The sequence below is a fragment of the Symphalangus syndactylus genome, chromosome 17 (genome assembly GCF_028878055.3).
Source record: "Symphalangus syndactylus isolate Jambi chromosome 17, NHGRI_mSymSyn1-v2.1_pri, whole genome shotgun sequence".
Lineage (NCBI taxonomy): Eukaryota > Metazoa > Chordata > Mammalia > Primates > Hylobatidae > Symphalangus > Symphalangus syndactylus.
In genome coordinates this window covers 15,971,194-15,995,898 of record NC_072439.2, presented here as the reverse complement: position 1 = coordinate 15,995,898, position 24,705 = coordinate 15,971,194, and the positions used below count along the sequence as shown (strand labels likewise).

Below are 24,705 nucleotides of genomic sequence, written 5' to 3'. Positions count from 1 at the left end.
TTAAGAAAGTGAAGGAATAAAGGAATGGCTACTCCATAGGCAGAGCAGCCCCGAGGGCTGCTGGTTGTCCATTTTTATGGTTATTTCTTGATTATAAGATAAACAAGGTGTACTAGTCCGTTCTCATGCTGCCAATAAAGACACACTCAAGACTGGCTAATTGATAAAGAGGTTTAATTGACTCACAGTTTCACCTGGTTGAGGAGGCCTCACAATCATGGTGGAAGACAAGGAGGAGCAAAGCCACATCTTACATGGTGGCAGGCAAAGAGAGAGCTTGTGCAAGGGAACTCTCATTTATAAAACCATCAGATCTCTTGAGATTTATTCACTACCATGAGAACAGCATGGGAAAGACCCGTCCCCATGATTTAATTACCTCCCACTGCATCCCTCCCATGACAGGTGGGAATTATGGGAGCTACAATTCAAGATGAGATTTGGATGGGGACACAGCCAAACCATACCATTCTTCCCCCAACCCCTCCCAAATTTCATGTTCTCACATTTTAAAACCAATCATACCTTCCCAACAGTCCCCCAAATTCTTAATTCATTTCAGCATTAACTTAAAAGTCCATAGTCCAATGTCTCATTTAAGACAAGGTGAGTTCCTTCCACCTAGGAGCCTGTAAAATCAAAAGCAACTTAGTTACTTCCCAGATACAATGGGGGTACAGGTATCGGGTAAATACCCCCATTCCAAATGTGAGAGATTGGCCAAGATGAAGGAGCTACAGGCCCCATGCAAGTTAGAAATCCAGCAGGGCAGCCAAGTCTTAAAGCTCTGAAATTATCTCCTTGGACACCATTTCTCACATCCAAGTCATGCTGCAAGAGGTGGGTTCCCATGGTCTTGGGCAGCTCTGCCTCTGCGTCTTTGTGGATGCTTTCCCTCCTGGTGTTGAGTGTCTATGGCTCTTCCAGGTGCACAATGCAAGCTGTTGGTGGATCTACCATTCTGGGGTCTGGAGGACGCTGGCCCTCTCCTCACAGCCCCACCAGGCGGTGCCTCAGTGGGGACTCCGTGTGGGGTTTCAAGCCCACATTTCCCTTCTTCACTGCCCTAGCAAAGGTTCTCCATGAGGGCGCTGTTCCTGAAGCAAACTTCTGACTCTGACTGGACATCCAGGCGTTTCTCTACATCCTCTGAAATCTAGGCGGAGATACCCAAACCTCAATTCTTGACCTCTGTGCACCTGCAGGCTCAACACCATGTGGACGCTGCCTAGGCTTTGAGCTTGCACCCTTTCAAGCCAAGGCCCCAGCTGTACCTTGGCCCTTTTTATCTACGGCTAGAGCAGCTGGGATGCGGGATATCAAGTCCCTAGGCTACACACAGCCAAATCATATCACAAGGGGTGAATTATTCATGAATTTTCCAAGAAAAGAGTGGGCAATTCCCAGAACTGGGGGTTCCTCCCATTTTTTGACCATATAGGGTAATTTTCTGATGTTGCTATGGAATTTGTAAACTGTTATGGTATGGGTGGGAGTTTCTTTTAGCATGCTAATACACTATAATTAGCATATAATGAGCAGTGAGGACAACTGGAAGTCACTTTTGTTGCCATCTTGGTTTTGGCTGGCTTTTTTATTGCAACCTGTTTTATCGGCAAGCTGTATCTTGTTCTGACCTCCTACCTCATCCGGTGAGTTAGAATACCTTAACCATCTGGCAATGCAACCCAGAAGTTCTCAGCTTTGTTTTACCCAGCCCCTATTCAAGGTGGAGTTGTTCTGATTCAAATGTTTCTGACATTTCCCTCCTCCCTTTTACAAGGCAACTCTTAATCCTAAGGGTTGTGGAAGGATGAAGATCCATATTCTGTAACTTCTTTAGGCTGAATAGGGGCAATGATATTCCTGCCTAACTATTAGTGTCTCTTGTATTCAGGGTAGAGAGGAGCTCAGAAAGCATAGTTATGGTGAGGGTTACTTGTAACTCCGAGTTCTGACAAAAGGTGGTATCTGTCTTTCTTGTTTATTCTGAACTGCAACCAGAGATCACTGGTTGGCTCACAGGAATAAGCAGTCAGTCTAAATCTCAGAAAAAAACCCTCAAAATCAACTGATGAGATTAGAATCTAATAACAGGTGTACCATAGTTCTTGAAACATAATTTTTCTCTCTCCAGTCTCCCATGTATTACTAAAGACAAATCATGGCAAAACCAATTTGCTTTATTATACTTGGCCTAATTATTTGTATAAAGTGCAGCAATAATAATTATTTTTCACAGAGGCTTTTAAAATTGACTTTGATGGAACCGTGTTTCATAAAATGAATCTCAGGTAAGACTTTAAAAGCTGAGCCCAGCTGTGAGTTTGCACCCTCAGATACCTGAGTTGGGTAAATTCCTCTCCTCTTGAGGTCCCAAGATAACCTGGGGCTCCTGGGCCAATCAGAAAGTGACATTCTTTTTTTTTTTTTTTTCTCCTTTTAAAAAAAATTTTTTTTTTAATTTTTTTGCACACAATAAACATTTTCTAAAAATACATACAAACAAAAAGATACGTATCAAACATATTAGGAAGGTTGCACATGGGAAGACGGGGAATAGAAATGGGGGGTGGGAATTAAAATAAATGAGAGAGGGACTTTATATGGATCAGTGATAATAACTCAATCCTCTATTTGACAAAGAAGAAGGAGAAGGAAGAGGAAGAAAAAGAAAGTGGGATAAAGGATCAGAAAGGGAGGAAAATGGAAAAAATTAGAGTGTGACTCCAGGGTAGACCTGTTTTGTTGTCACTGGGTTGGTTGGTTGGTTTGTCTGTTGTACTTTTCATATGTTTCGCCATGTTGGCCAGACTGGTCTCGAACTCCTAGCCTGAAGTGATCAACCCGCCTCGGCCCCCCAGAGTGCCGGGACCACAGGTGTGAGCCACCACGTCCAGCCCCCACGTTGCTTTTGGCCTCCGTGGTAGACCTCCCAGATGGGGCGGTCGGGCAGAGGCGCTCCCCACATTCCAGACGGGGCGGCCAGGCAGAGGCGCTCCTCACTTCTTCCCAGACAGGGCGGCCAGGCAGAGGCGCTCCTCACTTCTTCTCAGACGGGGCGGCCGGGCAGAGGCGCTCCTCACTTCCCAACGATGGGTGGCCGGGCAGAGGCGCTCCTCACTTCCCAGACGATGGGCGGCGGGGCAGAGGTGCTCCTCACTTCCCAGATGGGGTGGCCGGGCAGAGGCGCTCCTCACTTCTTCCCGGACGGGGCGGCCGGGCAGAGGCGCTCCTCACTTCTTCCCGGACGGGGCGGCCGGGCAGAGGAGCTCCTCACTTCCCAGACGATGGGTGGCCGGGCAGAGGCGCTCCTCACTTCCCAGACGGGGCGGCCGGGCAGAGGCGCTCCTCACTTCCCAGACGATGGGTGGCCGGGCAGAGGCGCTCCTCACTTCCCAGGCGATGGGTGGCTGGGCAGAGGCGCTCCTCAGAAAGTGACATTCTTTACTTACCACAGGTCGAGAACCCTGTACAGGGACTGTGTAGACAAGGCATGAGGCCAGTTTTCCCAAGGGGCTTTTATTGGCTTTATAAGTCAAGTTTGATTCCTTAAAGGAAAACACACGATTCCAGTCAAAGCTTTGGTAAAATCACCAGTTTCTCCAGTTGTGTCCGTTTGCAAAAGAAAACAGATTCTTATTGTACTTATGCAAATAACTATTGCTATAAGTTAAGAATACTCACAATTAGTTTCCAAATTTTGGAGAAATCAGGCAGACAGAAACAAATATGCTCCAAATTTTGTTCACAGGAGTTAAGCTGTCAATAGCTCAAGAGAAAAGTTTCCTTGACTCTGAAAAACAAAACAAAGGATCTGCAACATTTTAAGCAAAAAGCCAAAAAAGATTACTTCAGTCCTGTATTAGTTCAGTCCATACAGATAACTTCTGTTCTGTTTGATATTCATGAACATTTCAGCTCTCCATGAGAGTCCTGAAAGTTTTTTCCCTTATTCTAATGTCACAGTCTCCAAAGTTATCAGAAAACCTGCATTTAAGAACATCTGCTAGAGTCCTATAGCTGATTATAAACCACCTTTTGAAGAGGATTAAAACAAGAAAACAATGATCCGTGGATGACATAAAGTCTTAGGACAGCCATAGTCAAAGATATGATTGACAAAGATATTTGGTTACCTTGTGGCACACAATAATTTAACATAACAATTATAATTATTACTGATAATGTACACTAAGTTATATTAGAATAATAAGAGTTTCTCATAATTTGGGAACACATACCAATACATATTTACACAAATACAGCCCAAAGAAAGCCAAACATCATTTCATATTTGACAGTGTTTCTTGTATGATTTTTGTACCAAATAAGCCAAATGTTGCCTTTGCATTAGTGTACTATTAATGTTAAACCTAATTCTTAATAAAATTTTATAGACAAATCTATTTAACCTTAATCAGTTTGACCATAAGGCAAGATTCTCGTAAACTTTTTATTAACCCTTAACAGATTTTCTTTAAAGAGCAGATCAGTGCTCTAAGATAAACCTTTTGTGCTTTTATTCCAATGTTCAATTCATGGAAAAACTGAGTAATACCCCTTTAACTTTAGCCAACATGTTCATACACAGAATTTCTTTCACAAGATCAATTTTTCACAAACCTTTCACAACTTGCTTAAACCTTCAGCTTTATTCTATCTTAAAACTTAAAATAATCCTTCCACCCTTTAATCTAGGCAAAAACAATCCACATTCCCATGCCTTCTTATAATCTTTTACCAAAAACACATTTCACTTTTTTTATACACCTTGCAAGTAAAACTATTTTTTCCTGAAGATTACATAAGTCACATGAACTAAAAGGCATTATAGTTGTTGTTTTTCTGAGAAAATATTTGATTTAAGCTCTTATTATTTTTAAACCAATTAATTAAAGCTCTTTTATATAAACATTACACACAACACATGTAAATACACAGACAGACAGAAGAAGATCCAGTAGTGGTAAGATTGTTCATTTGCCAGTTTGTTAATTGGATTACTGGCAGGGTGGAGCCTTTGGAGGAACAGGGCCAGGAAAGCATGCAGTTTCTACAGCCTAACAAGCAGGCACAGCTGGAAGGCAAAAACAGATCCCCAAAAATTAAGGGCCTCATTTTTATACCAGGTCCTGGATCCCCAAAAAAAGAAATGCTATAGAACAAGACAGTGCAATAATTTTACCATGCATTTAATTGCTAGGCAACCCAAAGTCAATCAGCCCATTCTGTGATTAACCCATCCCCCATAGGAGTCTTATGTCTGGGTGGGGGGAAAGGGCATTTCCATACTTTTTAGGTGGTCAAGAGCATGCTTTTCTGATCCAAAAAAAAAGCAAAGAGCCATATATTCCCAAACAACTGCCATTAGTTATTTACCAAAGTATATTTCCTATCTAGTTATTACACACCAAAGTTCTCTCATAATGCAAATCAAATCAAAATCCCCAAATCAAAACCATCACATAACACAGTGCAAAACAGAACAAAGTCTTCAATTTTGAGAGGAATCTATCCACTTTTAATTCCTAGGGTTTCATGAGGAAAACAGGTTTTTCCCAAAATGTGGTCTGTAGTGCTTCCTGTTTTCCCCAAGGAGTTCCACGATGTTAGAACTTGAATAAGCTGACTTTTAACCATAGTGCTCTTAAAAAATCCTTTAAAATTTCTTATTACCCAACTTTAGCCAGGCCAAACTGCCAATATTTCTGGCTTTTGAACTTTACCAAAGGAAAACCTTCCAGATCCTCAGAGAAAGGAAAATCCAAGATGGTTGGTGGAGGCGAAAAGAATCAACAAATGGTAAAGGTCACACAGATATCAAACCAGAAAGCACTGATTCCCTAAGCCAGGATTGAACCCCGGGCCACCATTGGAGAATGGCACAGCCTTATCTACTGAGCTACAGCACTGAGCAACAGCACTGAGCAGTTTCTGCTGCTTTTCCCAGAAGGAGCCTAGAGCAGCCAATTTTGAACTTGCACAGGCTTTTAAGTGCTCAAGATAGTTTTTAGAGTTAACTGTGATATGAACCCCTAAATTCATGTTCCCTGGAAGTTACAGCCAGGAGAAAGTACTGCCATATGGTTACAAGGTTAAGCTCCCAAGGATATCTTTCAACATATGGTCTCTGGGCAAGATGAAGGAGCAGACAGTTGTCCTGAGTAACAGAAAAGAGAAAGGAGAGAAAGGGAGAAAAGCATTGCCTGTGGCAGGGTAGGGAAGGCGAAGAACTCAGGGAGGCCAGAGAAAGACTCACCCATTGCAGCCACACTGAATCAAAAGTTTAGGCCGCCCCTTCTTGATTGCGAAGGAATCTTTTCCAGCAGTCCCATCAGCTCTCAAGTTTCTCCCTTTGGGGAGAAGAAAAGTTCCCCATGTCCGATTGTCCCATGATCCTGTACATGCCTAATCCTGTCACCCACAGCCATCAGCAAAGAGTGCAAGGCAGATTAATCCAAAGAGAATAGCACTTAACATCCTGTAGTGCCAAACCTGTTCTTAGCACATAGAGAAGGACTTTACTGAGAGGGGCCTCCATCCCCTTAAGTCTTAGGAAGGATTCTAACCTGCCTAAGATGGGCCTTGAATCCAAGTTTGGTCAAGCATCCTTGCCTTTAATTAAGAGCGGCCTTTACTCATGTGTGATTATTTTTATTGTGGTAGAAAGAGCTTGGAGCTAGTAGTTCAGCAAAGTGAATACAAGCCCTGAATTGGCATGGAGTGATTGGGCACTTACTCTATTATTTAAATTCACTGCAATCATTACAGATGCCCTCCAGAGCTATCACCAAAGCCTCCCTTTTCTCTATTCAAAAGAACATTTAGAACACACACACACACACACACACACACACACACGATCCCTCTGTCCTCTTTTATGTCATCACTAACTCAGTTCAAAGAGTACTTCCTTAGAAGCATTCACTCACTCACTCCCCAGATTCTGTCAAGGTTCCCTTTTATCAACTCCCATTTGAAACCTTTACTTTTCCTACATGTACCTTAAAGGAGATAGTATTTCGATAGTTAGCCTTTTAATGTCCATTTCATGTCCTGCACTATAATAGAAATGTCTTGCCATACACTCTGCATCTAGCACAGAGCCCTGCACAGAGGAGATGCTCCATATTTATTGACTTCAACATCAATAGCCAAATTGAGGAACTGAGTGGAAGTAAACCGAATTCAATTAAATAAGATGGGTCAGGAAAGACCCATACTTGGGAATAAATCTAATAAAAGTGTACAAGATCTTAACACTGACAGTTACAAAACATTGCTGAAATAAATTCAAGAATTTTGAAATAAACTGAGAGCTATTCCATGCTCATGGATTGGATTTCTCAATATCCTCAATAAATAATTCTCCTTAAATGAGGTATAGATTTGGTGCAATCAAAATCAAAATCCATAGCCAGGCATGGTGGCACGTGCCTGTAATCCCAGCTACTTGGGAGGCTGAGACAGGAGAATCGTTTGAACCCGGGAGGCGGAAGTTGCAGTGAGCCAAGATAGCACCACTGTACTCCAGGCTGGGTGACAGAACGAGACTCCATCTGAAAACAAAAAAAACATTCCAACAGCTGTTTTCTTCCTGGAAGTTAACATGCAGATTCTTGTTATAGGACCTAGAAAAGCCAAAATATTTATTCTTATTTTTAATTTTAATATTTGTGGGTACATAGTAGGTGTACATATTTATGGGGTACATGAGATGTTTTAATACAAGCATGCAATGCATAATAATCATGTGAGTGGGGTTTCCATCTCCTCAAGCATTTATCCTTTGTGTTACAAATAATCCAATTACACTCTTGGTTATTTAAAAACGTAGAATTAAATTATTACTGACTATAGTCACCCTGCTGTGCTATCAAATACTAGATCTTATTCATTTGTTATATTTTTTGTACCCATTAACCATCCCTCCTACCCTCAATACACTTTCCCATTAGCCACCCCCCACCACCCATACCCTTTCCAGCTTCCAGTAACCATCCTTGTAATCTCTATCTCCATGAGTTCAATTGTTTTGATTTTTAGATCCCACAAATAAGTGAGAACAGGTGATGTTTGTCTTTCTGTGTCTGGCTTATTTCACTTAGCATGACCGCCAGTTCTATCCATGTTGCAAATGACAGGATCTCATTCTTTTTTATGACTAAATAGTACTCCATTGTGTGTAAGTACCCCATAGGTACTTAGGTTGTTTCCAAATTTTGGCTATTATGAACAGTGCTACAACAAATATGGAAGTGCAGATATCTCTTCAATATACTAACTTCCTTTCTTTTGGGTATATATCCAGCAGTAGGATTGCTGGATCACATGGTAGTTCTGTTTTTAGTTTTTTGAGGAACCTTCAAACTGTTTTCCACAGAGGTTGTATTAATTTACATTCCTACCAACAGTGTATGAGGGTTCCCTTTTCTCCACATCCCTGCCAGCACTTGTTATTGCCTGTCTTAAGGATATAAACCATTTTAACTGGGGTGAGATGACATCTCATTGTAGTTTTGATTAGCATTTCTCTGAAGATCAACGATATTGAACATCTTTTCATATGCCTGTTTGCCATTTGTATGTCTTCTTTTGATATATGTCTATTCAGATCTTTCACTGATTTTTGTGATCAGATTATTATTTTTTTTCCTATAAAGTTGTTTGAGCTCCTTATGTATTGTGGTTACTAATTTTTCTTTTCTTTTCTTTTCTTTTTTTTACTAATTTTTCATCATAGGGGTAATTTGCAAATATTTTTCTTATTCTGTGTGTTGTTTTCTCTTCACTTCATTGTTTCCTTTGCTGTGCAGCTATTTTGTTGTTGTTGTTGTTGTTGTTGTTGTTGTTGTTTTCTTTTTGAGAGGGAGTCTCGCTCTGTCACCCAGGCTGGAGTGCAGTGGTGCGATCTCCGCTCACTGCAAGCTCTGCCTCCCGGGTTCACGCCATTCTCCTGCCTCAGCCTCCCCAGTGGCTGGGACTACAGGCCCCACCGCCACGCCCGGCTGATTTTTTCTATTTATTTTTGGTAGAGACAGGGTTTCACTGTGTTAGCCAGGATGGTCTCAATCTCCTGACCTCGTGATCCGCCCACCTTGGCATCCCAAAGTGCTGGGATTACAGGCGTGAGCCACTGCGCCTGGCCTGCAGAAGCTTTTTTAACTTGATGTGATCCCATTTGTCCATTTTTGTTCTGGTTTCTTGTGTTTGTGAGATATTACTCAAGAAATCCCTGCTCAGACCAATGTCCTGGAGAGTTTCCCTGATGTTTTCTTGTACTAGTTTTATAGATCAGGTCTTAGATTTAAGTATTTAATCCATTTTGATTTGATTTTTGTATATGATGAGAGATAGGGGTCTAGTTTTACTCTTCTGCATATGGATATCCAGTTTCCCCAACACCATTTATGAAGAGATCGATGAGACTTTTTTCCCCAGTGTATGTACTTGGCATCTTTGTTGAAAATCAGTTAACTGTAGGTGTATGGGTTTGTTTCTACGTCCTTGATTATGTTCCGTTGGTCTGTGTGTCTGTTTTTATGAGAGTACCATGCTGTTTTGGTTACTGTAGATACGTAGCCCACAGATAATTCTCACGGCTGCCTAGATTTCTATTTTATGGATAAATTGTAATTTACTTCATTTGTCTTCTTTTTGAAAATTATGTAGGTTGTTTGCAATATTTCAGCCTTACTCTAAAAATTCTGCAACAAATATTCTTGTATGTACATATTTGGGCACTTTAATTAGAGTGTTTAGTCAATAGCAGTAGATGTGAAAATTCTGAAGCAAATTGTGTAGGATGCTCTGAGCCATATGCATAGGGAAAAATCCCCAAACTAAAACAATAAACAAGAATGAACAGGTCCAGGGTTTCAGTTTTAAGAATTGAAACATATTTTGAATGGCAGCCAGTAAAATGCACTGACTCAACACTTCAAACAAGACAGTCCTGTTATCAGGAAGGTTAGGAGGGTAACGCCTGTTTTATTCACTAAGCTGGGTGGACTCATGATTACTGAAGCAATACTTATTTCTGCTTTAGTCTCCTATGTTTGCATCCCACAAAGCTCAAATAAGAATTGAAGCAAATCCCTAAGATTTTTTTTTTTTTTGCCTTATCTCCTAAAACTTGAGGAATGCGTGTGTTCTTAGTGATTCACATCCACGGGACAAAAACTCAAGGAGAAATAAGAGCTGATGCCATGCAAGTCTTGGCTGCTTTTGTTACTTTACATTTTCTCTGAGAGTCCAACAGACTTCGGGCTGGAACTTGGCACTGGAGACTCATGTTTGGAATCGTAGGGGAACATCTGGCTGTTAATCACTTGCACAATTTAGAACATTTCCTATACATTGGCTTTAAATTCTAGCCCTTATTTCATTTTGTAGTCTTGTTTTCTTTCTTGCATGCTCACAATACCAAGCATTAATGATTTTAATAACTAAAAAAAAAAAAGGAATTTTATTTCTGGAGGTGTTACTAATGGTTGTGTGATTGTGCAGGTTCCAGAGAGCTGCTGACCTAACTACCCATCACCCAACTCAAAATGCCCAATCCCCTCTTCGGTGAAAAGTGATGACCATACAGATATTTAAAGGAGAAGCACCCTCACGTACAACATCAGAGAGTCAAATCTACAGGCTCATCAGCTGTCCTACATTTTGTCAAAATAAAGCTCTTCTCAAACATGGAGGCACATCAGCAGTTCATGGAGCCAGAAGTACCTGCTTCACCCTCTCTCTTACATGGGTAGGCCTGAAATACTCCTTATCAGAGCATCTGGACTCTATTTTGGGTGTGTGCAAAGTGTTTTGAAGGGTTTTTCTTGGTCGATGTTTTGTATTTGGGGGAAAAACAAATCATCCTCAAATTGAATCGCCTAAATCTTCCGGGTGACCCCAGGTGATGGCATGGCACCATACTCTCCAGAGGTCTGCAATATTCGCCCAGAGGAGAACAGCCCCCAACAAGCCTGCGGTCCTCCATTCATGATGCTCTCTAGAATCCCAAGATGGCGTTTGTTTGCCTGCATGGGATTCACCTTCCATGACTCTCAGGAATCAGGAACTCAAAAGACATGATCCTGTTTTTTTTTTTTTCTCTGCCTGTGTGTATTAGCTCAGCCAACCCTCTCAACGTGCTTTCCCTCATGCCAGCGGCACACCAGCAAGTCAGCAAAGTTCAGGGGCTCAGTATGCACTGAATCAGGACATAAGTCTTATTTGCCTCTCCCTTGACTATGTTGGGGGTAAGGAGAAGACACAGCCTCTCTGCAAGCACAATACTCTTCCCTGAAAGGCCACCCTCTTTCTAGTTTCCAGTACTCCTCTTATATCACTAGTATCACTAGTTAGTTCTGCTTCTCTCCCATCCAGGGATCTGGAGAAGTTTCATATCAAATAAACATAAACACTCGAATAAATGGGTGTGGTCCTGGAACCAAATAAATAATCTTCATTGAAGTGGGGATGGGGAAGTGTAAGACAAAGACAGTGGTGACTTGCATTAGACAGGAGGTAGTGTGAAATCAGCACTCCTGAAACTGTAAGCCTGGTCTGCTGATCACGGACACCAGCAGAATGAATTCATAATTTCAAGTGGTGGAATAACATTTTTACAGAGGTAAAAAGAAAGGTAAAAGAAAATAACAGTCAACAGACCTTTCTAAAATAGCCTTCAAAAATGGTAAGGAGGTTGGGGGCGGTGGCTCACGCCTGTAATCCCAACACTTTGGGAGGCCAAGACAGGTGGATCACATGAGTCCAGGAATTTGAGACCAGCAACTCCTGGGCAACATGGTGAAACTCCATCTCTACAAAATGCAAAAATTAGGTGGCACATGCCTGTAGTCCCAGCTACTCGGGAGTCTGAGGTGGGAGGATGGCTTGAACTCGGAAGGCAGAGGTTGCAGTGAGCTGAGATGACACCACTGTATTCTAGCCTGGGCTACAGAGTGAGACCCTGTCTCAAAACAGAAAAAAATGAAGGTGAGGATGCTCCCACTTACAGCCATTAATGGCAGTGACTGCAACGAGACTACTTTTCCTGCTAGTGACAACTGTAAAACTGGATGAACCAAATGAGGTCACTATTTTCAGGTGGTGAACAAAGACAGGATAAAATGTCAACCTCTGAAAGTAAAGTCACAGAGTGAACACCTGGATATTTGGACTCTGCCTGGGGACAGTTTCCCAACGGAAGTGCAAGTAGCAAGGATCTGAGTATAGCACAGCAGTTCTGCAGAACTAAGGTTCTGGATGGCTGATGGAACTGGAATCCCTTAGGCGTGGCATCAGTGAAGAAGTTCGAGCCCCCCAAATCCACGTGGGGTCGACCAAAGTTCCTGGATGAAGACTGGTCTGCACATGCACATTCTAGACCATCCAAAGCTTAGCAGAGAGGTAAGTCTTAAGAAGTATTTGTCTCATTTATACCCATGGGATTTTAGTCAATGGAGGTGATGACAGGGAGACGCCAATGCCATTGAAAAACGTTTAATGTCACTCACAGTTTCTGTAGAAATGAGAGGCACAGAATGTCAAGCAGGGGCATGTGGGGAAGCCCCAGGTGTGATCAGGAGACAGAGGCAGGAATGAGGAAAAACCTAGGCCAGAGCCCTTATGATGTGTTCTGTGGGAAAGGCAGAACAGGGCAGGAGATGCAGCCCACAATTGGTCAGTTTGAATAATATTGGCAGGGTGTGAAATATAGTGACAGCCTCTAGTTGTCTGGTACCTGGCCCTGGGTTGACTTAGGGCAGAGAAAATGTTGGCTTGGTGTGTAAGAGAGATAAAGGAGGTGGTTCAGAGCAGGGGCTCTGGATATCGGGGGAGATGCAGATACCTTTGGCCATGAGTTAAACCCTGTAGTTAATGGTTACCAAATAGAGAAATACAGACTCAAGAAAACACAAAGCACTGTCCCAGTTGGGAGGGCGCAAAGGAGACACCATCAAAAGCAATGTGAGATTCTGGATTGGATCCTGGAGCAGGAAGTGGACATGAGGGGACTACCAACAAAACTAAAATAAAGCCTGAAGATTCAACATTAATTTTCTACTTTCAATAATTGTATTAGGATCATTTAAGATGTTTAACATTAGACAAAGTTGGGTGAAAGATCAAATCTCTGTACTGGCTTTACAACATTTTTGTAAATCTAAAATTATTTCAAAATGGCAGGTTAAAAAGTATTTTAAATGATACCTACAAAATACTATCATGATAGTGATAGTGAACACTCACTACAGATATGATCAGGATGCCCTAATAGGCCTCCTTATTCTTGTAATTGCAATTAGAGTTCCTTCTTTTCTTAATATTATGTAGCTGGGGCTCCCTTGAGGGTATAATGTCTGACTTATATACATGTAGTTTCATAGGAAGCCTTGGGGCCCTAGAAGAATAACACTATCACCCACAAGATAACCGGCCAGGTGCTGCACCAGGTCTAGGACCTCTGTGTGATGGGTACGGTCCTGTAACCAAAGGGAGACAAAGTTACCACACCCTATGTGGCCCAGAAAAATGGCCAGAGACTGAACTGGTACAGTGTCTACTAACACTAGAGTAACAGCACTCCTCCACCCAGTCCATGCTGCCTGGAACTTTCCTGACAGAGAATCATTCTGGGATCATTCTCAAGAACTTGGCAAATATCTCAACACTCTGACATCACATTCTCTTCTGCAGTCAGGATCCTCAATCCTGGATTGTAGACTCACAATCTCAACTTCTTTTCTGGACACTGGAAGTCTTTAAAGATAGAATGGTCAGAATGACTTGAAGTATTTTTTTGTAATGAGAAGCCAAATTATTGTAACACATAAAATGATTTTGCTGAAAAAACTTGATTGATGGCACATAATTACAGGGCATATTCTTCCTTTCTCAGTAGCTTAAAAAATCATCATTTCTTTCCTTCTCTAATACATCACTTGGGAATGTCTCAGTAGGGAAGGCTCATTTCTCCTTCACACAGTGTTAGCTAGGGTGGCCTGACTGAGCCTGGAGGATTTGCTTCCAGAATGGCTCATTTATGTGCTTGAGAAACTGGTGCTGGGTGTCATTTGGGAGCTCAGTCCAGGGAATTGGCTAGGGGGTCTTAGTTCCTCTTCATATTAGTGTCTCCACAGGGCTACTTGGGCTTCCTCCCAAGAAATCTGTATTAGTCAGGGTTCTCTAGAGGGACAGAACTAATAGGATACACACACACACACACACACACACACACACATCTTATTACTGTGGGACCTTGTGATCGTGTGAGTTAACACTACTTAATAAACTCCCATATATGTATATGTATACTTATTATAATTAATTATAATTAATGTATGTATATCTACATATGTATATATGTGTATGTATATATACACATATGGGAGTTTATTAAGTAGTATTAACTCACACAATCACAAGATCCCACAGTAGGCCGTCTGCAAGCTGAGGAGCAAGGAAGCTAGTCCGAGTCCCAAAGCTGAAGAACTTGGAGTCTGATGTTTGAGAACTTGGAGTCCGATGTTTGAGGGCAGGAAGCATCCAGCATGGGGGAACGATGTAGGCTGGGAGGCTGAGACAGTCTAGTCTTTTCACGTTTTTCTGTCTGCTTTATATTCTAGCCAAGCTGGCAGCTGATTAGATGGTGCCCACCCAGATTAACATTGGGTCTGCCTTTCCCAACCCACTGACTCAAATGTTAATCTTCTTTGGCAACACCTTTACAGGCACACCTAGCATCAATACTTTGCATCCTTCAATCCAATCGAGCTGACAGTCAGTATTAACCATTACAGAAGCCAAGCTTCTTTCATCCAAGAAGCTGATGAAAATCATGTCCCTGACATGGAAATCAAGGCACTTTCACCACATTCTACTGGTCAAGGAAGTCATAAGGTAAGCCCAGATTGAAGAGGAAGGGATTCAATTCCACCTTTCAATGGGAAGAACAGAAAGAATTTGTGGCTATCTTAAACCTACCACTTACAAAGAGTTTTCAATAGTTTAAAGAATAATTTATTATTTAGAACAGCATTAGGTTTACAGAAAAATTAAGAAGCTAGTATAAAAAGCTTCCAAATACCTTGAAACCAGCTTCCCTATTTTTAGCTTCTTACGTTAGTATATTTATTATAATTAATGAAAGGATATTGATACCCTGTTAGTAACTAAAGTCCATAGTTTATCTAGGTTTTCTTCATTTTCACCAGATGTTCTCTTTCTGTTCCAGAATCCTATTCAGGACACATTGCATTTAGTTGTCCTGTCTCTTTAGCCTCCTCTTGACTGTGACAGTTTCTCAGATTTTTCCTTGTTTTTGATGACCTTCACAGTTATGAGCAGTACTGGTAAGGAACTTGCTTATTTTCTGGCACAAGATGCTTCAGATCCTTACCAGGGTCTGAAGGGTGCTGGTAAGGTTGTAGAATATCCCTGTTGGAATCTGTGTGATTTTTCCCTCTAATAATTAGACTGACATTATTGGTTTTGGGGAGCAAGATAACAGAGGTAAAGTACCATTTCTATCACATCCTATCAAGGAGATACTGTCAACATGATTTATCACTGATGATTATGACACTGATTACCTGGCTGATGTGGTATTTTTCTCCAGTGTAAAGTTGCTCCGTTTCTCCCCTTTCCACATTGAACTCTTTGGAACCAGGTCAATTATTTGCAGCCTGCATTTTAAAAAGTGAGGAGTTGGGCTTTCCTTCCTTGATGGTACTGTATTTATATACATTACTTGGAATTCTTCTGTATTGGAGATTTGTCTGTTCTCCCCACTTATTTATTCAATCATTTATTTATACCAGTAGGAACTCATGAATATTTATTTTAAACTTTGGGTTTATCTTAGTCCATTCCTGCTGCTATAACAAAATACCTTAGACTGGGTAATTTATAAACAACAAAAATTTATCTCTCACAGTTTCCGAAAGTTTGAAAGTCCAAACTTTCAAACACCTGCAGAGTCAGTGTTTGGTGAGGGCTGCTCTCTGCTTCAGAGATGACATCTTCTCACTGTAGCTTCACATGGCAGAAAGGAGAAACAAGAACAGACTTCCTCCAGCCTTTTATAATGGCACTAATCCCACTCACCAGGGAGGAGCCTTCGTGGCCTAATCACCTCCTGTAAACCTACCTCTTAATACTGTTGCACTGAGCATTAAGCTTCAACGTGAATCTTGGAGGGACACAAAAATTCAGACCACAGTAGGGTCATAACCCAATACCACCGAATTCATTTCTTGCTCAAATTGTTCCAGCTTTGGCCACTGGGAGCTCTTCTGTCGGCCCTTGTGCCCCTTTGACATATTGTGATCAATGTGGGGTTTTATCATTATTGTAATTGTTATTTTCAGCACTTCTTTTCTGGCACAAGATGTTCCAGATTCATCGTGTATATTTTCTGTCCCAGATCTAGAATGTGCCATTTCTCCAAGGACTGTGCAGTCCTTTTTTACACCTCTTTCCTTTTACATTTATTCCGTGGTTCTAGTTCTTCCTTGATCCTCATAAAAGTTTAGGTCAAATTGTATACATTTTCCTGGTTAGTTTTATTTAGTAAATATAAATATATTATTTATATTTATATAAATACGTTATTTATATAAATACATTACTTTATATAAATAACGTATTTATATAAATAATATTATATAAAATATAAATATAACATACAAATAACGTATTTATATAAATATATTATTTATATATTATATATTTATATATTATTTTTATTTATATAAATACATTATATAAATATAATTTATAATAAATATAAATAATAAATATCCTGGTGTTGTCAACTTAAAATGCCCAGAAATATGTAAAAGTAAAAACAAAACTCTTGATTTCAGGATACATTTCACTCTTATCTTTCCTGGCTGCCTGACACTGCTACCTATGCATCTTCCCTGTTCACTGACCTAGCTTCTGTTCTTTTGGTGCTGGAAGCACAGAGAGGGTGTGAGATTCCTAACATCATTGTGATTATCCATGGACTTTGCAAATACGTAAAGCGGATTATCCCTTTGGCTTCTCTAGAGACACAAATGCTGAGGATCTCTCACCTGAGCATCCCTCGATGAGGGCTATTGCGTCTTGATTCCATCTGGGTAGTTACAGGCATCATCCACCACGAAGTTTCCAACCCAGAGAAAGGCTGCAGCTGAGCTGACGGGCGTGGTGCAGACGTCGGTGCAGCTAAAGCTGAGGAGCCGTGGGCATTCACCCAGGTGCTGGTGTTTCTAAATCACGGGCTGCGACCTGCATACTCAGGTGCCAGCTGGGAGCAGAGGCGGATTTGCGAGGCCCAAACCTCCTGTGTGTGACTTGGAATCTCAGTCGCGCTATGGGGGTGCACGCTGGCTCAAATCCCCGTGGAAGATGCACCTGTGACCTGCCCACGCTGCAAAACCAGGTGCGCTGCCATGGGCACGACTCACGGGGCTCCATTTTCACCACGGGCAACTTGGACCGCCTGACATTGAAAAAGACTGAGGTAGCTCCCGGGCAGCCAAAAGAAACCGGGGGTGGGGGGGATCCCAGTACCAATCAGGAAGTGGACCCCGCCGCAAACTCAGGAGCGTTCCAAGTGTCCAGAGCGTCTGGTAGCCGCAATAGCCAGTGATCAGTGACACCTCCAAGAAAGTGATAGCGACAGAAACAGGGCGGCTACTTACACTGCCGCCCCCGTGCGCCCCCGCGCGAGCTGCTCAGGAGGCGCCGGCGCGAGCTCTGCTGGAGGCACCCGCGGGAGCGCCTGCGGCAGTTGCACACTGCAGAAGCCGCCGCTCTATTCTCTGAGCAGTCTCCTACTGCCATCTAGGGAGGAATACGGGGATACCGGCTGGAGCACCCTCTCTATCTTCTTGCCTGCAGGGGTCGCAGGATAGATGTTTCGAGAGCCTGTAAAAGTCATACAGTGCTATGGTGGGTGCACGCTAAACGTGCCTTTGACACTGTGATTAAATCATATAACCCATATAAAAAGTAATTGGAAAAGACAACCCCCAGAATGGAAAGAATTTTAAAAATCGTATTTCTGATGAGAGATTAATATCCAGAATATATAAAGAACTCCTAAACTCAACAACGGGAACAAACAACTCGTTTAAGAGACAAAAGAAGGATTTGAATACACATTTCTCTAAATAAAACACATAAATGGCCAATAGTTACATGAAAAGATGCGCAACATCATTGATCATTAGGGAAATGCAAATCAAAATAACATGGAGATAGTACTTCACTCCAACTAGCATGGCTATTAACAAAAAACCAGAAATTAACAGGTATGGGTAAAGATGTGGAGAAATTAACAGGTGTTGTGCATTGCTGGTGGTAACGTAAAATGGTTCAGCTGCTGTGGAAAACAATGGGAGTTCCTCAAAAAGGTAAATATAGAATTAATTTACGACCCAGCAATCCCAATCGTAGGTATGTACTCCACACAATTGAAATAGGGACGCAAATAGATATTTGACATCAATGCTCATATCAGCATTATTTATAGTAGCCGAAAGATGGAAATAACCCAAGGGTCCATCGACAGATGAATGGATAAACAAAATGAGGTATTTTGATACAATGGAGCTGACTACTAACCACCTGGACCTGTATTACCCAAAGGCCTTCACTCCCTAACCCATTGGTCTTTTTTGCCCATTAGTTTTTGTAGGGGTTATAATAGCATTCAATCGTGGAGTCAAGGCTCACTTTAAAATGCAGCAACCATAGCTGTGTATCAATTCACAACAGTCCGTCAAAAGGCCTGTGAAGCACTCTCTCTGGGGGTATTTGAGCCGATATCCCAGTAGTCAACACTAGATGGCAGTAGGAGACTGCTCAGAAAATGGAGAGCGGCGCCCACCTTGCAGTGCGCAGGCGTCGTCAGTAGACATTGCGCAGGCGATGGGTGAGGCGGCCTTGGCCGCCATGTTTCCGTCGCAGTAACCGCGTTGGTGTCAGTAGCCGTTGCCAGTTTCGGGAGTTCTGGAGAATTGGGATGCTGCAGAGTTCATGGCTGGGGCTGCTCCTTGCGTGGGACAAGATTCCTCTGCAATGATTTGTTTTGGCTGCCCAGGAGGTGTGTCAAGTCGCTGCCGCTCCCCTCGTGGGCGTCAGGCCTCAGAGTTCCCCTACCACCGTGCACCTGGTTTTGCAGCCTAGGCGGGTCACTTTAATGCAACCTCCTTGCGGATTGGAGCCTGTTTGCACCCCTATAGCACGAATGAGACCCAAGTCACACAGGGGCTCAGATGTTCTCCGCCCCTGGCTATGATCCCCAAGCCAGCCACCCGAGTTTCCAGGCCGCAGGTGCTTTGAAAACACTGTATGTCGGTGAATGGCAGATACTCATCTGCTTTAGCTACATCATGCTCTGCACCACTCCTGCCAGCTCGGTTGCAGTCTGAATTTGAGTCAGAAACTTTTCATGGTGGATGAGGGTTGTAAATATCCAAAGCGACTCCAGATGAAATTGCCCTCATCAAAGGAAGCTCAGATGACAGATTTCTGCATAGAAGCCAAAAGCCTTCCCTCAAGAAAAGAGTCAGTTTCTAGTATTTGCAAACTCAGAACAGTGTCAATTTTAGATCACTACAATGCTGCCCATCAAGGAAGAACCCTATTGCTCCCTGGCGTCTCTCCTTGAACCCTAAACACAGTAGATTCAGAAACTAAGTCAGCAAATGGAGGAAGATTCTTAACCGTGATAGGTTGGAAAACGTGCGTCAGAGGGCCACATCCCTTCCTCGAGTTCAGGCTACCACCTGACTGCAGGTCAGAGCTGGAAGAGACAGTGAAAATGTAAGTTTAAATCAAGATTGTTGTTTTCACTTCTATATACTTAAAGCCATTTTAAATGAGTCACTGGCAGGTATTTATTAAATAAAATGACCAAAAAATTAATGGGATTTGACCTAACTTTTATGCTGGGGCAGGGGAAGAACTAGCACTACAGAATACATTTAAACTGGGAGCGGTGGCTTATGCCTGTAATTCCAGCACTTTGGGAGGCCGAGATGGGAGAATCACTTGAGGCCAGGAGTTTGAGACCATTCTCATCAACATAGCGAGTCAACATAGGGAGATCCCATCTCTATTTTTTAAAATAAAAGAATAAATTTAAAAGGAAAGAGGTGTAAAAACGACAGCTACTTAGTAATTAAATTCTGTAAGTCATGGCTTGTTCATGGGAATGATTCTATTTGAATGTTATAATAATTTTGTTTCTAATTTCAGAAAGTATTTTGGTCCTTCTGACCAAGTCTTTGTATCTTTGTAAATCATGAGTTAAAGAAATAACTTTCCAAAAAGAGGTTGAGATCTTCTGATTCAGGACTTAAGCATTCTGAGTGTCAAGGGGGTGTGGTGTCAGTGTTGAGACGTGTGGCCCTATCCCTGTTGGTGGTCTTGGTTTGAGACTTCTGTCAGGAAAGAGTCAGACAGTGTTGACTAGGTAAAGGAGTTCTGTGGTGTCTGTGGTTTGGTCTCTGGTAATTTTGCTGAGCCAGAAAGGGAATTCCAGCCTTGATGTCCAGGGCTGACTCTCCGGGCAGGCTGCCCATTGGTGAGTGGGAGCAGTGCCTGCTGTGCTTTCAGGACTGTGTCCATCACTTCCTGTCCAGGTGGACACTGTAGCGCAGGCTTCCCATTGGTGGATGGGAACCTGGCCTCCCTGTGCTTTTACTGCCATGCTCATCACGCACTGGGGATCATCAGCCCACGTTTTAAACCCAGCCTACAATTGGCCAGTTATCTTGTGGGTGATAGTGTAACTGCCTGTGTCGCCAGGCTTCCCACACAACTATCTGCATCTGGTTTGGACTGGCTAAACCAGGCCACACCAAAGGTCAGGGGAGCCTTAGATACATAACGCTGAAGAGAGAGCCTTAGATACATAATGCTTATTTCAGGTATGAGGGAGCATGTGAAGGCATCCTGATTGCATCTTTAGGAAGTGTTCATTATCGTGATTGCGTTTTTGTATGCAACATTTAAAATATTGTCTAACTTATTATTTTAAAATAATTTTAGACTCACAAAGAAGTTGCAAAAACAGTATGGTGAATTTGTGTTTTTCACTCAGCTTCCTCTAATGTTGCATAACCTTAATAAAATTATTGAAACCAGAAAACTAATATTGACATGATACTGTTAACTGATCTGCAGACCTTATTTGAGTTTCATCAGTTGTCCCACTCGTGTCCACTTTCTGGTCTAGGATGCAATCCAGAATTCAGTGTTGCAATTCATTATTGTGTTTCCTTACTCTCCTCTGTTCTGGGATAGTTCTTCCTTAAGCCTTACCTGTCTGATAAGCCTTGTCTTATCAGACAGATAGTCTTGTCTGTGTGTATGCAGCCTAGCCCTCAGCCAGGAATTTGGGGAAGACTCCACAAGGACATGTGGTGCTTACCTCTGCACAGTTCTTCTTTGATACCATACCTCAGAGACTCCAGCCTCACCAGCTGCCCTGAATGCCCTCAGTGCTGCAGAACTGCTGTCCTGTGCTCAGATCCCAGCTATCTGCATTGCAGTTGGGAAATTGTTCTTTGACAAATAACTTTTTTATCTAAGGGCTCACCCTGTCAATGTCCATCCCTTGTGGAATTGCAGTCTTGTGCTACCTGTTGTCTGGTACCTAAACACAGTAGCTTCATGTACTTTATTCTGTGTGCAGTTTTATAGTTGTTAACGTCAAGAGAGCTAGTCTAGTTTCAGTTAACACCATCATGGCTAGAAATGGGAGAATCCTCACTTTCATTTTGAAGGCGATTTTAGCAGAGTATACACTTCTACATTGGCTGTTTCGTTCTTTCACTCTTTAATGAGGAAATTCCTTATTAGTACTATTCATGTCCTTGGTTAGCAGGCCAGTCATGCTTTCAGGAGTCCAGTTTTCACACCATCTTCTCTTCAGTTCAAATTACTGTTACTTTCCTTTTCTGTTTCCCCGTACCTGGGTCCATGAAAGTGTATTTATTATTACTATTATCATTATAAGACGGTTAAACTCTCCTGGGTTCCTAGGTGGGAGAGAAGTTTAACTGTCTACAAGTATAAGGGGGGAACTGGAAGGCAAAAAGAGGGTAGCCTTTTGGGGCAAGGTGTTTCTCTTTAGAGAGACTGTAATCCTCGATCCCCACAGGGCAGAGGTAAACTTGACTGGTTTCCTAGTTCAATGCATACTGAACCCCTGAACTTGCTTGTGTGCCACTGAAGAGAGGGAAAACACATTGAGGAGAAATGCAGAGCTGATACAGACAGGCATATTGTACACAACCAGGATAAGTGGGATCAAGCCGCCCTGTAAGAGAGAGGATAGAAGCAGGGACTTCTGGCTTCCTGAACTGTTAACTGTGTCTCCATTTTTTTTTTTTTAAGACACTCCACTCTGTCACGCGGCTGGAGCGCAGTGGTGCAGTCATGGCTCACTGCAGCCCTGATCTTCTGGGCTCAAGTCGTGTCTTCATTTTTGATAGGAGCGTTATTTTGACAAAATGTAGGACAGCTGATGAGCCTATAGATGTAACTCTCTGATGTAGTCAGTTAGTGATATGGGTAGCTCTCCATGACAAACTGCATAGGAATCTCTTTTGTCCTCTTAATAGGTGGTAATTTTCCCCTGGGTGTGGGATGGTTAAGAAGGACTTGCACAATTACGCAACCATGGGTGACATCTCCAGAAAGAAAACCTCTGATAAACGTGACATTTTCTCTTTTGGGGCGTTTGGATTCAGTGCATATTATTGGCAGCTGTCCTATATGTTTAAATTCCTAGAACTGAAACCCTGGACCCATGGTAGCTCATAATTCTTGTTACATAAGATAATTTGTTTATCGTTTTAGTTTTCAATTAGTTTTTCCTTAACATACAACTCAGTGCATCATAAACAATTTGCTTTAGAATTTCTACTTCCAGGGCTGTTACTGACTGGATGCAGTGCACAAAGACATACGTGTAAGACTATTTTTTTGTGATATTTTAGAGCAATGGTGAAAAGTTGGGAACAACTTAAATCATTTTCAACAGAAGACTAATGAAATAAATTACTGAAACTTATTCACAAAATGGAAATCTAGGCAGCTGTAAGAAATGGATATGTGCTCTTAGGGATTTAAGGGGGTGTATGTAACATTATCCCATAAAGACAAAAGTGTGGTACATGTGTAAATTTATATTAATATGTATGCAAATATGTAGAATATAGAAAAATTCAGACACTATGTTGTAAACACAATTACTTTGGGGAGGAGAGGAGGTGCGATGAGAGAATACCAACCATGGCTGTATAATCTCTATTTCTGAACATACACAACATTTTTCAAGAAAATATATTACTTTATTATTTGAATTATTATTTTCAGCCATATGTATAGACTGAAAGGAGAGAGAGATGAGGAGACAGAAAGAGACAGTGACAGAGAGGACAGAAGAGTCACAAAGAGTGGGAAGAGACAAAGGGAAGGACCTCAGCCACAGAAAGTTGAGAGGAGAGTAAGTTGGAAGAGGTAGTGATTAGAGGTTTTGCACATTGACAGTGGTTGACTTGGCTTCTGGGGTAGGCCCTGGAACAAAGTCCTCTGATCCTCAGTTGTTCAGGAATAGTCAATTATGTGAGGGTATTCTGGCGCTACCAGTTTTGTGCAATGATGGGCATTCACTGCTATAAACTTCCCTCTTAGAACTGCTTTTGCTTTTTCCTACAGATTTTGATATGTTGTGTTTCCATTTTGTTTGTCTGAAGAAATTTTTAAATTTCCCTTTTAATTTTTTCATTGACCCAGTGATTGGTCAGGAACATGTTGTTTAATTCCCATGTCTTCGTACTGTTTCTGAAGTTCCTCCTGTTACTGATTTCTAGTATTATACCATTGAGTTAGAAAAGATACTTGATAGGATTTCAGTCTTCTTAAATTTGTTAAGACTTGTTTTGTGGCATACATATGATATATCCTGGAGAATGCTTATGTGCAGTTGAGAAGAATGTGTATTCTGCAGCTGTTGGATGAACTGTTTTGTATAAATCTATGAAGTTCATTTGGTCTAGAGTATAGTTTGAATCTGATGTTTCTTTATTGATTTTGTTTTGTCTGGTTGATCTGTCCATTGCTGAAAGTGGAGTGTTGAAGTCCCCTACTATTACTGCATTGCTGTCTCTCTTTACTATTACTGCATCTGTCTCTCTCTTCAGATATATTAATATGTTAGGCCATTCCTACATTGCCATAAAGAAATACCTGAGACTGGATAATTTATATAAAAAAAGAGCTTTCATTGGCTCACAATTATGCAAGCTGTACAGGAAGCATGGTGCCAACATCTGCATCTGAGGAGGCCTCAGGAAGCTTACAATCGTGGCAGAAGGCACAGTGGGAGCAGAAGCGAGAGAGTGAGTGTGTGTGGGAGGTGTCACACACTTTTAAAAAACCAGATCTTACAAGAGCTTATCACCAAGGGCTGGCACTAAGCCATTCATGAGGGATATGTCCCCATGATACAAACACTTCCCACCAGTGCCCCCTCTAACACTGGGTATTACATTTCAACATGAGGTTTGGTGGGAATACAAAGATCCAAACCATATCATTCCTCCCCTGGCTCCACATCTCATGTCCTTCTCACATTGCAAAATACAACCATGCCTTCCCTACAGTCCTGAAAAGTCTTAACTCATTCCAGCA

At 41.9% G+C, this 24,705-nt stretch overlaps 2 protein-coding genes across 4 annotated transcripts in view; one reads left to right on the top strand and one right to left on the bottom strand.

Moving 5' to 3' along the window:
• Positions 1-24,705, bottom strand: part of IGFL4 (IGF like family member 4) — a 199,082-nt gene that overhangs the window by 23,676 nt on the left and 150,701 nt on the right. The gene's annotated exons all lie outside the window — the stretch shown is intronic.
• IGFL2 (IGF like family member 2) overlaps positions 18,914-24,705 on the top strand; it is an 81,201-nt gene continuing 75,409 nt past the window's right edge. For all 3 annotated transcript variants that reach the window (XM_055249447.2, XM_055249445.2, XM_063620865.1), the window contains exon 1: positions 18,914-19,824. The gene's annotated coding sequence lies outside the window, so the exon portion shown is untranslated. The remainder of the gene's footprint in view (positions 19,825-24,705) is intronic.